The sequence below is a fragment of the Uloborus diversus genome, chromosome 3, assembly GCF_026930045.1.
Source record: "Uloborus diversus isolate 005 chromosome 3, Udiv.v.3.1, whole genome shotgun sequence".
In the NCBI taxonomy this organism is placed as follows: domain Eukaryota; kingdom Metazoa; phylum Arthropoda; class Arachnida; order Araneae; family Uloboridae; genus Uloborus; species Uloborus diversus.
In genome coordinates this window covers 89,354,503-89,366,727 of record NC_072733.1, presented here as the reverse complement: position 1 = coordinate 89,366,727, position 12,225 = coordinate 89,354,503, and positions in this window count along the sequence as shown.

Here is a 12,225-nt window from a genome sequence, read left to right as displayed (position 1 = left end):
AACGTTAAATCATTCAAATTTAGAGAACTACAGACACCTGTTTTGAGGTCTCAAGGAGTCCTTTTTTCATCGAAAAAAAAAGATTGTGCTCAATTTTCTGCATTAAAACTGGGTGTTCCTTGAAACCCCGAAACACGTCTCTGCAATTCTCGGCAAATTTGTGTAACTCAACGTTGTTTTATTATCTAAAATAATATACTTCAACCCTGTATAGGCGTTTTCCTTCTATACACTCTAGTAATAACGGAAAAGATCAAAATATTCAGTTTTGGAAGAAAAAAAAAAAAGATTGCCCTTTTTAAAAAATTCTATTCAAATGAAAAACTTAGAAACTTCATGGAAACAATTAGCTATTACTGCATTCCGGAGCTTAGAGAAGATATTTATTTAGAATTTTTCAAAAAACGATTCGATTTTAAGCTCAATTTATTTATGAAAAAAGTTAGAAATAATAAACGAAAATGCATCGAGGTTTGTGCAAATAGAAAAGTTATGACTCTCAATTTTGCGTGACTGTGAAAGTATGATTAACCCCGAAACTCATGGCATGGGCCAGACCCTGGACATGGACAATAGGGCTGTAAAGCACATGACCTAGGGCCCAGAATAAGGCGAAGGATTCTGGTGGTATTCGGGCCCCACCCACGAAATGGGAAGATTGGGCTATAGTGCCTAGAAGGGGTAGTGTTGCATTCAAAACAGAAACCGTAGCACCTAAACGGAGGAAACAACCAGATGGCGAAGATGTCCCCGCCGGCGTCAGAACTACGTTGTTTCTCCCATCCTATCAATCGAACAATGTCTCATCGTATTTTATTTTGTAAATTTACAGCAAATTTTATCAATTAGGGAAAAAGCAATACAAAACGTTAATTTACAAAATATATTTCACCTAAAAATTCATAAACTGAGATAAAATTAATAAAAAATGCATTTTATGAAAAATTGACTTGGTATATAATTTCTGTTTTCATTGTGTGAGTCTTTTATCATTTCGGTGCATCAAGTTTAGGTATTTCGAATTCATTTTTGTTAAAATTTGCCAAAGTTATCTTTTTTTTTTTTTTTAAATTTGTTTTGATGAAACCCACTATAAAAAAAAAAATAAATAAATAAATGCTAACAAAATAACTTCATACTTAAGCTCGAAAGTGTTCGCAACTTTTTAAGTATGCAGTTACTTTAATTCCGTTAGTGCAGGGGTGCCCATCCCTCCTAAGGGCATGGGCGCACCCCCCCTCAATATCGAGGAGCCCTCCACACAAAATGAGAAAAATACCCCTCAAAACATCCCCTCCCTCAAAAAGAAATTTCAATGGCACACTCCGCGCCTTAACCCCCCCCCCCCAGGTGGGCACCCCTGGTTAGTGAATAAAAGATGAAAAATTAGAATAATATTACTAATGTACAATTATAGTAATACATATTTACAAATTTGTTTAAATAGGGAATTATGCCCCAAAATGTTTTCAGGCAAAAAATAAAACATTTTTTAATAATAAGTTAACTATACTATGATTCATATAGTAGTTATTCAGTTATGCTCTTTTTTTTCACATCAAACATAAAGCACAAGTTAATTTTGAATAGCTTATTAAAGAACATAGTTACTGGAAATTTAAAACAATAAACACAAAAAATGAAACTACTTTCCGCAGCAAAAGCGTTAATAAAAACAAATAGAACTTGTATGTATTTGAACAAACATTCACACATTTTGAATAAACAAGACTCATTGCTCACAATCATTCCTATGAAGAAAATAATAAATTTTATTATTTTACAAATGAGACGAATTATTTCTATTAGGTGATACAGTACATGCAAATTATTTTATTGAAAAACTATTTTACAAAGTAAATATCTCGATGTTTGAATACGATAAAAATGAAACAGTTTTTTAAAAGTAAAATTTGAACAATTATAGATTCACGCAGAGGGAAGAAATGAACTTTACTCAGAAATAGATAATTGAAATTTATACATTGAAATGATTTTTTTTTACACATTTAATACAAATATCTAAAACCTTTTTCAAAATAAATAATTAGCACATTTACATTATTCTCTGACTTGTTGAAAACATTTTTGTTTTTATTTTGATGATTCATTTGGTTGCCTTGTGTAATTCACAAGTAAAAAAAGTGAATATATAAAGCTAAAATATAAAAACTCTTTGCAATATATGGGAGACAGACTTCTCTTGGAACTAACATTTCACGAACAATTAATATTATGCCACACTTGCATTTATATATATACTAATTTGGAGCAGTAGTGGCGATTCGGGGGGGGGGCAACCCCCCATTTTTTATGAGAAATTTATTTTATTTTTTTAAATAAGGAACCAACTAGAAATTACAAAAAAAGCACAATTGTCAAAATTTTCAGAACATAATTACTTGTTTTACTTTGTACATCTGTTTACGAACCATTCCCCCCCCCCCTCCACACACACACTTTTCATGGGGAATTTATTTTATTTTCCAGTTAAGGAACCAAAACTAGAAATTGCAAAAAAGCAGAAATGACAAAGGTTTCAGAACATAATTATTTGTTTTACTTTGTACATCTGTTTACGAAACATTATTTAGCACAAACAGTTACTTTTAGTTAATGTATTTATTGATTAGATATTAGTAAATCAATTGTTTTATTGAAACAAGCCATACTTGGTTTAATGAAGTTATTACCAAGTGTTTGTGACATCTCAAAATACTTCGTGATAAATAATGTAAGTGTAATTCATGTCTAAGTTTCTTTGAGGGAAGTTATTGTGTACATCATTAAAACCTTAAGAAAAAGGTGAGTTAAGTTGTTAGATTTTCACCAATTTCCACTTATCTGCGCTCAAAACAAACCCTAACAAAATTTTGCACTTTTTTCATTTTTTGAGCAATCACGATTGCTTTTTGCTTTCATTTGAGCGTCCTTGATGTCCGGTTCCTTTTTCAGAATGGATCAGGGACCTCTGCAGCACCGCCGCACAGTGTGGCATAGTGGGCAAAAATCCACCGAACTCGCGCGTTTTGAGCTAGGATCTTCTATTATGGCTCAAAATGCGGCAAAATTCTTCGATTATTACGAAGTGGTGCTACAATTTTGAATTTCTTAACCCCCTAAGCCCCGCAGAGCTCAGAATGGACCCAAGTCGCGATTTTGAAAACTAAAAAGTATGACCATATTTTTTCCCTGATATGTGGCTCAATGCTTAGTATAAATCGAGGAACTGGATGATAAAAAACAACTTTTGATCGCTGCCGGGTGTTTAGAAATGCTTTTTTCCACCGTATAAGTCATTAAAAACATGATTTTTCAGGTTTTTCCGTTGAAAAAATGGGTTTTAACGGTCTTCACACATCTTCCACTCAAGAACAAATATATATTTTAATTCTAATATACAAGTTTTCAATCATTTTCCAAAGTTCAAAAGGTAAAAACCTCCCTAAAACACCGAAAAATTGCTCAAAGTCCGAATTTCAGCTCGAGATCCTACCATTGTCCACGGGAATAAATCTGCAATAGCGGCAAACAGCTTATTTTATATGTATACATTTATGTGTATACCTTTTGAGAATAAATCGTCTGCGTTCGAATTAAGACCTTTACATTTAGAATTTCCGAATGCTATTGATGTTTTTAAGAAAATGTAATGTATTAAAGTAACAGTTGAGCAAATACGCAATATTAGTATGTTTGTTTCCTTGCATTAATCGGAATATTTGAATTATGGCAGGTATGTTCCCTCTTTTACATAGGTATGCAAAATAGAAAACTTTGTCCTCTGTTACATAAATAAGTATTTAAACAAACTATGTAAATTACATTTTTTTTAAAATCAGTTTCTGCGTGTAAGAACGACAAAACAACATAAATTTTAATATAAATTCAATAAAACTTTATAATAAAGTTAAAATAACATGTCTTTACTGTTTTTCATACTTCTAAAGTGAAAGCTAATGGACATATAACTGTAAATATTTGTTTTTTAAATTTAATAGAGTGAAGTAAAATCATATAATTTCATTAATCCTTTCATCCCTACCTTACATTTAGCTGTATTATAACCTATAAATGATGTTGTTAGGAACAAAACTGGGGCTAAAAGGGTTCATCTGAGCACTAATTGTTTAGTTTAAAACACATTAAATTTTTAACATGTGTTTTTACATTTTAAGTTGGAATTCCAACAAAAACACTTACGAAAAAGAGTGAAAATACCAGTTACAATTCAAATACAGTCGACGCTCATTATAACGACCACACATTATAAAGACCGTCCCATTATAACGACCAGTGGTAGAAGTCCCAACTTTGTTCCTATAAACTCTATGTTAATTTGCTTTCGTTATAACGACCGTTCTGTATCGTCTAATCCAATACAGCGACCGAATCAGCGGTTTCTTGTGTTCTTTCCAATAAAACAAATTTGTAGCTTAAAATGACATTGATTTACGGACATCGGCCTGAAGTTTTCAATGTCAAATCCAACTTTAAGAGGGGTGGGGGGGGGATTACCATTCACCACAGGTAGCACAAAAAAAAAATAATAGGAGGAAAACACGAGAAAATTCCAGATTCCTAAGAAAAGGGAGTTGTCAGATGTATTGGTAGTTTGGTGTATGAATCTAGTATTTTTAAAGATTTGGGGTTCTCGAGGGACTTTTAAATGTTTCTTTGGAAAGCAAGAGATACACAATTTATCACCTATATCTGAAACAGAAGATAATGTTTTGCAAAAATCACGTCTGCTAAAAAGGCAGACCTCTGTTTCTGGTTTTATCTTCAGAAATTGTTGTGGTAATAGTAGTAGTAGTAGCAGATCTGAAAGTGCATTTTCCTCCCTATATTTTCTACTTTAAAACTTGTTTAATATTCTGTCATAATATTTTGCACACTACTTTTCTAAAAATTTCTATGATAAAAAACATTTGGGCATTTACTTGGGCATGCATGATGACGGTGTACATTTTTTAAATTTATACCTCTTATAACGACCACTCGATATAAAGACCTTTTTCTCTGGGACGGAGATGGTCGTTATATCGAGCGTTGACTGTATTACGATTATTCCGAGGAAACAGACAAACACACTAATTTTGCGTCTACACATTTGCTCAATTGTTACTTTAATACATTCAATTTTCTTAAAAACATCAAAAGCATTTGGAAATTCTAAATGTAAAAGGTCTTTATTCGAACGCAGACGATTTATTCTCGAAATGCTTACATATAAATGTATACATGTAAAATAAGCTGTTTGCCGCTATTGCACAGATGCACTCTCGTGGACAATGGTAGGATCTCCGGCTAAAATTCGGACTTTGAGCGATTTTTCGGTGTTTTAGGGGGGATTTTACCTTTTGAACTTTGGAAAATGATTGAAAACTTGTAGATTAGAATTAAAAAATATTTTTGTTCTTGCGCGGGAGATGTGTGAAGACCGTTAAAACCCATTTTTTCATCGGAAAAACCTGAAAAATCATGTTTTTAATGACTTATACGGTGGAAAAAAGCATTTCTAAACACTCGGTAGCGATCAAAAGTTGTGTTTTATCATCCAATTCCTCGATTTATACTAAGCATTGAGCCACAGGGAAAAAATATGGTCATACTTTTTAGTTTTCAAAATCGCGACTTGGGTCTATTCTGAGCTCTGCGGGGCTTAGGGGGTTAAGAAATTCAAAATTGTAGCACCACTACGAAATAGTCGAAGAATTTTGCCGCATTTTGAGCCATAATAGAAGATCCTAGCTCAAAACCCGCGAGTTCGGTGGATTTTTGCCCACTATGCCACACTGTGCGCCGTCCACCGGAGGACAGAGCTGCTCCTCTGGTCCTAGCCTCCACTAGCAGAACTGTCCACCGAAATCCCCTCCTCCTTGGCGGTGGCGTCCATGTCCTGCATACACACACTCCTACATACACACAGTCTACACACAAACAAGTCCTTACACACACGTAACCGCCCTGGAGGAGGGACAGGCTTGGAAGGACATGTGAGCCGTTTCTTGAAACAATAGCCTCCAATCAGTAGGGTCCTGTCGCAACTCGTGATTGCGAAAAACATAATTCGAATTCAAAGTATCAGAATTCAAATTAGAAACTCACACACACACACACACACACACACACACACACACACACACATATATATATATATATATATATATATATATATATATATATATATATTCCCCCTTCAGGTTTTTTCCCCCTTTCCATTTTTTTGCCCCCCCCCAGGAGCCCCAATTGCCGCCCATGATTTGAAGCCATACCCCTTTTTTATAATGAAAATGAATTTCATATAATGAAAGTTAAATAATTCTGATTTTCTTTTTGAAGTTCATTGCAGCCATGACATTTGAAACAAATGATAGAATCATCTATAATTGAAACTGAAAATATTTTAACCACTGTAGCCACTCATACATCCGGGAGCAAAGCATGTCCTATCGCAATTTTTCTTTTTACTATTTGTAACTATTTACAAGCAATTCTCTATAAAAACAAGTGTTATACAAGTGTCAAGTGGCATACTTTCGCATATCCAATTCTAAGTATCAACACCTGCGGGAACTTGCGCGTCCTCTCGCGGTTTCGTCTTATGGAGGGCGATATTTGTAACATACGATCATTGGCCGATCGGAACACTACCCCTTCTAGACACTATACTTCTACTACGGATCAGTTGCCACTGACGGACCTTTACCATAATAACGCTATCATCTGCCATGGAACCAGGGAGGAACAACCAATCGGGGTGCGTTCAGAGTAACGGCACGAGGCGACCAAGTGTCCCAATCATGACGTCATAAAAATCGGATGGGGCAGAGCCCGAGCAGTTGTGCTCTGGACAGCGCTTGGGCCATTGGGGGGAAAACAACATGGCGGACAACGAAGGGAAATAGTGTTATGTTGATAGCGCTGCAATTACTAGAAGATAATAGCGATTCTGAAGAAAGCTTATCGACTGAGGATGAAATTGTAATTATACATGGATCAAGGAGAAGAACTGACGTCCCCAGAGTTCAGGGCTACTGCGAGAAAATTTCCTGAAATGCTGAATACAGACTTCAGATGTCACTTTCGAATCGGTCGCGAAAGTGTTAAAAGAGTTGGGAAGAATGGTACAATGAACTTACTGGTGGATTAGAAAATATGTAACACTGATCATGTCACATTTCATCACAGTGATTGATGGTTTTGCATATATTTGGACTTCATGGAACTTTTTTCTAGGTCTTAGAACTTAACGCGGAATATTTTTTAGCGGATTCAAGAACACATTTTTCTATGTTTCTTGGTTATTTTTAATTATTTTTTTTATGTTCATTGAACTTTTTTTCGTGCAGTTTAGCCTAAAGTACGTACTGCAATGGGATTTTGCAAATATTTTCCCTGTAAGGGATAAGTAGGTCCCCTCCTAAGGGTGATTATTTTATAATGAAAAGCAACTCTGACGAAGAAATGTTTATGATGAAATACAAAATAATTGTGACGACCTAGAAGAAGAACTGATTAACCAGCCACAAAAGCTGGTTACTATGTATTTGTGAAACTTGCATTAAAAAAAACTATAAAGTAGTATGTAGCTCTAATTTTGACGGTGATGCAAATGAAAAAAATATTGCTAAATTTGAAAAAATAGTGACTTTTAATTGGCTTCTTTGCAGATGAAGTGATAAACGATTCAGCCAACTTTTAAAAAATGCTACCATTCAGTGTTTCCATTTTTTTTAAAACCTATAATTGCTAAGTTTCCAAAATTCATCTCAATTTCAATCACATACCTATGTAATGTTCATTCAACATTACTTTATATATAACAGTACAATATATAGCTACAGGCTTTCAATAAATCTTACAGATGTAATTGTTTTGTTTTATAATTTTCCCATCAGTAGATATCTCATGAAATAATTTTAAAAAAAGTTTCATACAAAAGGTTAAATCTTCTTATATTTATACTTATTTTAAACTCATTGTCATACAGTGAAACCCCTTTACAACGAATACCACTACAATGAAATACCGTCTCAACAAAATACATTTTCAGTCCTCATTTAATTGCCATTACATTACTAGAATTCAATAAAAACAAAATTCCCATTACAACGAATATTATTCTGGCTCGTTTAAAGTTTAATGTAACAAGATTTCACTGTATTAGCAACATGACAGAAAAATCATATCAAATGATGTATTTATTTTGTAAAAAATGTAGTGCAGTGAAATTTCGTTACAACAAATGCCACTACAATGAAATACTCATTTCAATAAAATACGTTCGCAGTCCTTTTTCTAGAATTCCATTACAAACGAAATTCCCGTTACAACGAATATTACTTAGGGCCCTTTAAAGTTCAATGTAACGGAATTGCACTGTATCAGCTACCATGACAATAAAATCACATCAAATGATATATTTATTTTTTTTAAAAAAAATGAGAATTTTTATGGTTCTGCATCAAGGTTTTTTTTGGGAGGGGGGGGGGTTGAAATGAAAAAAAAAAATGTTCCGACCCAGAAAATGAACACCCCAACCAGTGGACAAACACAGCATTGTTTTGTCATTTTCCTTCTGGAGATGGGTATAAGAAAGTTACCACTGCCAATTTACTTAAAAAATTTTAAAACCTTATTTTTTTACAAAACGTCTGAGGTGTTTATTCACTGGTTGATCTTCCCTACACAAAGTAGCCATATTCTATGATTCAAGTAACAGTAACTATATTTGAATATTTTTCTGCAATTAAAACTCATTGTTTTCAGGCATACTCATAAATATTAAATTTTAACTACATGATATTGGCAGAATTAAGAGTCGAAATTGGTTCGAGTACTGAGTATATACCAAGTACTCAGTGCTGCACTAATGTGCACTATCTTGCCACTTATCTTTTACAATGTTTCGCAGCAAATAAAAATAAAAGAAGTTTTGATAAAAAATGGATACTTGACTTGCATGCCATGCAGTTGTGTAGTGAGTGACAAATTTTTAATGGAGGGTAGGGGCACAAACAACACACACAATGCACTAGCCTACTCTGCTGATCTGACTGGGGAGATAATTAAGGGTCCTATTTTTAAAAAAAACTAACACATTTTACTCTTTTAAATTAAAATATTAATTAATGTTTGCAAAACAAAAACTTGAAAAGTTTGATGAAACTCTGTTAAATTCATATTCCGATTTCTGTTGTAGCATTTAGTAGTCTTGGAGAAAAGTGGGAGACGCTAGTTAAGGAAATTAAAAGAGTAGGGGAACTAGGCCCCTGAAATATCCACTTCTATATAAATATACAGTGCCGGATCATGGGGGAACAAGCTGGGGCCTTTGCAACAAGACAAATTCAATCTATTGCTGTTTATTTTTTTTGAATGTCGATATACTTTTAACTGAATGAAAATGAGCGAGAGCAGCATTTTAAAAAACAGCGAAAATCATTTTCCACATCCCCAACTTCTACAAAAATTAACTGTTAAGTCTGTATTTAGCTTCTACAAAACTTCATTGTTAAGTTGCTGATGTTAATATTTTGCCACCCTTTATTTATGGCTTTAAACAGTAGAACCTCTTTGATCCAAATTAATACAAATACGGATTAGACAAAACAACCCATAAATTGAACGCAGGTACATAAACTATTGTATTGCCGTGTGCAAGTAAACGGCAGTATCTGCAGAAATGAGTTTTTGAGACATTTGAAGAAATGTGTGATGAATTTAATACTTATAGGAAAATGTTGGAATTAGATGTTTTTTTCAGCGGAAACCAAGTACTGTCTGACCACGGATTGTATGGAAAGACAAACATCCAGAAATGGACGAATCTATTATTTTTTACCGATGTCGGCTTTTGTAGAAGCAGAGTCTCATTCAAATGAGCAGAATACAGGCATCAAATTTTTACTTTTCCCCCTCATCGCATAGATTTGTCTTATTTGGACATTTGAAAATTCCATGCAATCCATGGCTGGACAGGAAGCGAGCTTGTGGATAACCAATAACAAAAATGCAAAAAACGGGAAAATTTGTAGTTACTGCCCTTTACATGCACACCGCAGTATACTTGAATGTATGCCAGCATTGTACATTGTTTATTTAGCAAAAAATACCAGCTATTTGATTGTTTGTCCAGTTATTCTCATAGACGAATTTGCTTTCAGTTCATTTTGCAATTATACCTGAAAATGAACCTTTATCATATATATCTCTCAAATTAATCCACTGACCACCTAATTTATTCACCTTGGCAAGAGTAATTTTCTTAGTCCTGCTTCCATCTTTGGACATTTTCAAAAGCCAGATTTGTATCACTTAGACGGAACGCTAGCACCCTTAAATATATTTTTAGTGTAACCATGGACACATCTGCAGGATAACCAAATTCGTTACTATGCCAAATTGCAGCAAACCAAGTTTTACTTAAAGTTAAAACTGTACCATCCTTTACGTTTTACGATATTAAATTTTCATTTTATGCTCAAGATTTCTTTGAAACTATACTGGTAATTAGAAATATGCATTGTTTAAAATGTTTGATATAATAAATAAGGACATATAGTTGATTTAAAACAGGGGTTCCCAACCTGTGGGTCGTGACCCCAAAAGGTTCTTATGGGGTCACAACATTATAGGACATTTCATTTTAATTTTTAAAAAAATTGGAGAGCATCTCCAATTATCCGAATTGATTGGGACCGGACCCCTTTCAGATATCTAGACTTTTCTGAAAAAGGGGGTACATTTTAATCAGTACTGTGCGAAGGTTGAAATGGGGGAAAAAGAAAGAGCTTTCAATTAATCCAGTAGAAAGGCAGCGTACTAACAATTGCTGTCCAGGAGGGAAGGATATTGCATGCCTCTTCAGAATCATTATTTTGTGAATTGCAACAAGTGCTTTAATAAACTCACTTGAAATTTTTTTATCAAATTCTTAAAGCGAATCGGTAATTTGAAGTTTGGATAATTGGAGTTCAGTTATATATATATGTTTATGTATGGCATACAATAAGTAAAGCTTAGAGTTTTCAAATACCATTTTATCAATTTAATTTTGCAATGCATAGTACTTTTGTCATTTACAAATCACAAAACCAGATACATGTTAGTATACACGTATATACATATGGTAGTCTCCACTTATGCAATTACATAGACAATGATTTGGAAAACTAACCAATTAATATGAAACATATCATGAAATCACCAAAATTCACATTTTAAATCAACTGTGTTTTAAGAATTAACAGTAGTTTTTCAAAATAAAATGAGGAAGCTCATCTTATGTTTAGAATATTAATATTAAAAACACACATAATTTTTAAAAAATTGTCAAATGTTGTCTAGAATTTTTCAGAAACTCCTTTATAAATCAACTCATAGTTTTTATGTCATCAGAATATTGCTGTAGTCTGTGCAGTTGTTTATACAGATTACCATTTTACGGAGAATGCATCTACGGTTTTGGGCACAAAAAAGTTCTAAAAATGCATGGGTATCGATAAAAAGCACAAGATCGGTCAGGAATAGGGCTCCTAATTGGCATAAAAGTTGCAAATTAATATAGCACTGAATTTAAGCACTGAAAAGAGAAATTTCAAAAATATTTAATGAATTGAAAAGACATCTGAAATCGTTTTCATTTTATTCAGTGTTTGAACTCAATATGGACGGTTTAGGGGGGATCATGAGGCCCATGACCCTCCCCTTCTATCTGCCGCTGAGTTTATGTTTCAGCACTCAATGCATTTCTCATTTGAGCATTTGTAGAATATGGCTAATCATCAAGTGGCACTCTTCATCTTACTCTTTGATTTAATTAACCGTCAATTTTCCTATAATCAGAATTATAAAGTGTAATAAACAATACCTAAGTAAAACTCAAGGAAAATGAGGTTTGATATAAAAGAGTTTTGAATAATTGAGTCAGACCCAGACAGTATAAAGGAACAGGCGAATGCCGTTGATAGAAAAATTTTGAAAGTTTACAGACAATTGTTATATTTGAACAAATTTATGTATCACTAGTTACTACACTTTTATGATAAGCAACAAATGTTGGTTGCAAATTTCAAGTTTTCCCCCAGTTAATAATAACATGCGGGACTCATTGCGGAACTCTATTCACTTTCTACTTGATATTCTTGCTGTGGCCCACAATATAAGACTTGGGAGAAGTACAGTGGTTTTTTACAGAAAATTTTAAAGATATTTAAG